A 2,665-nucleotide genomic window follows, 5' to 3' on the forward strand; every position below is an offset into this window, starting at 1 on the left:
ATGAAGTATTTTGTTCGAAATTGATGTGGAAGAAGGTAGTAGTAATTCCGTAGGGTTACGGTGAGGCATTTAGCAAAAGATAATAATATTTTTCACGAATAAAAGAGATGACGTATAGTGGCATGTGCGAGTAGGGTGATCGAGAGGCAATCGATAAAAGAAGGTATTAATTATTTCCCGGATAAAAGAAGTGACAAATAATGAAGTATTTTTTTCAGTTATTGTGGAAGAAGGTAGGTGTATTCCCGTAGAGTGACCGTGAGGCTATCAATAGATGATAGTAGTATATTCTTAAATAAAAGAGACGACGAATACTGAAGTATGCCCGTAGGGGTGATCAAGAGGCGATCAATAAAACAAGATAGTGATATTTTTTCCCAACAAAAGATGTGAAAAATAATGGAGTATCTATTTGAAAGTGTTTGTGAAATAAGATATTAATATTTTTATTGAATAAAAGAAGCGACGAATAGTGGTGTATTTTTTCGGAAAGGTAGTCATCAGTCATCATTGAAGAATTGCTGTCAAAGAATTACCGCCGGAAAATTACTGCTCCTGCAACGTTGTATAATTACTATTGAAGAACTACATTAAAAAAATTGACGAAGAAATACAGTCGAAAAAATACTGTGAAAGAATTACTGCAGGCGATCCATAGAAGAATATAGTACTCCCTTTGTCCCACAATATAAGAGCGTTTTTGACTCTACACAAGTGTCAAAAACATTCTTATATTATGAGACGGAGGGAGTAGTATTTTGAGACAATGAATAGTGGAATGTTTTGTTCCAGAATAAGTTATCGTAGGAGAACCTCAGAGCTACTACCATTGTAGAGTTACGGTCGCAAAATTGCTGCCGAAAAAGTATTGCTCATATACTGTCCTATTGAAGAATTATATATGGTAAAAAGTAACTGTTTGCGGTCGAAATTTACTATTGAAGTATTACTGCATAGGAATTATGCCCCTTTGAAGAATTACTGTTCTGTACTGTAGAAATAGTCAGTTACCGTCGAAAAGTTGGGGGCAAAGAATTATCGGTGGAATACTATTGTTCTTGCACCGTCAAAGATTTTCTGTCGAAGTGTAACATATAGTCGGAAGATCGTCGCAGGATAATTATTGTAAAAGAATTACAGCTGAAGAATTGTTCCGAAATGTTACTGTTCGAAAATTACCAATAAAAATTACTGTCAGGTAATCATCGTATGTAAATTACTACAGATGTGGTACTGCTCATGACTGATGAGTGTGCACTGTTTATAGATTGCATGAAGAGTGCCTGGGGTCACGCAAAAATGTTCCTCTTTAATGTATTTCCCCGTAGTGCTGTACTGCTTGGCCCACAGATTTCGTTGTGGTGTACCTATCTTGGTTAAGGCCTTCTTTAGTTTGGAGGAATTTTATAGGAATTTCATTGGATAGGATTTCTATAAGAAAAATTCTTTTAGTGCCCTTTGATTCGTAGGAATAGAATCCTATTACTACAAAGCAATTCTTACTATCCTTCATATTTCATAAGAAAATAAATGTTAGCCTAGACTCAATGAAAAGAAGTTATATGATCTGAATCAAAGGACATTTATTTTTCTATTCCTACTTATAGGATTTAAGATGAAATTTATCTCATTTTTATGACTTTCATATTTCTATAATTTTTCTATTCTATGAACCAAAAAAGGCTTAAGAAAGTCACCCATCCTCGATTTCTCCCTGAGCGCTCATGGTGGTATGTCGAGGACGCCAACGCGGCTCTAATAAGGTGCCGCCGTTGTGATTGGACATGTCGCTTGTAGCTATCAGAAAACAAAGTGCTTCACCTTGGATTAATACCTAAAGAATTTTAAACAATAAATATACTTATTGGTCCGTGTGGGTCCCGTGAGGCAAAAGTTGGGGTCTAGGGCGACTTTTTTATCAAAAGAAAAGATGTTCAACATCCAGGTTCGAGCGCCATTTTTATCATTATCAGCATCATCTACTTTTCGACACATAGCAGCCAGGTTCGGCAAAAATCATTGTTCTGACATGTGGACGAAAGTATTTCACAAAATGAATTGTGTTTAAAAAAATTTCACCCGACTGATCCTTTTGTGTAGCGTCAGACAGCTAGGCGCCACAATACACTATGCAGCGCCTGGCTAAGGGTCTGGCCATCGTTGCACCCTGAGCTTCCTGAAAAATGCTAAGTCACTGTGCAACGCCTGAGAGCTAGGCTTCACGCTATATAATGTAGCGACTAGCGTCTAGGCGTTGCACTACTGGATGCTTTATTTGTCACTAGGCCACTAGTGCAACGTGGATGCTCTATTTGTCACTAGACCACTAGTGCAACGCCTGAGAGTTAGGCGCTATACTATATTGTATAGTGTGGCGTCAAGCTCTTAGGTTTTGTACACTGACTTAGCATTTTTCAAGCGGACTGTGTGCGATGCTGGCCAGACGTGTAGCGCCTGTCAGTCAGGCGCAGCATAGTGTAGTGTGACACCTAACTGTCGGACGCTACACAAAAGGGTCAGCTGAGTGAAATTTTTTAAACACAATTTATTTTATGAAATACTTTCGTCCAAAGGTCACATTTGTCATTTTTGCCGCCAAGTTCGTTGCCTTTCTTGGTTGAGGTATCAGGTAACAGACTACCAGGCAGGTTCGTTGCTCTATATA

This window comes from Triticum dicoccoides, chromosome 7B (assembly GCF_002162155.2).
Source record: "Triticum dicoccoides isolate Atlit2015 ecotype Zavitan chromosome 7B, WEW_v2.0, whole genome shotgun sequence".
NCBI classification, from domain to species: domain Eukaryota; kingdom Viridiplantae; phylum Streptophyta; class Magnoliopsida; order Poales; family Poaceae; genus Triticum; species Triticum dicoccoides.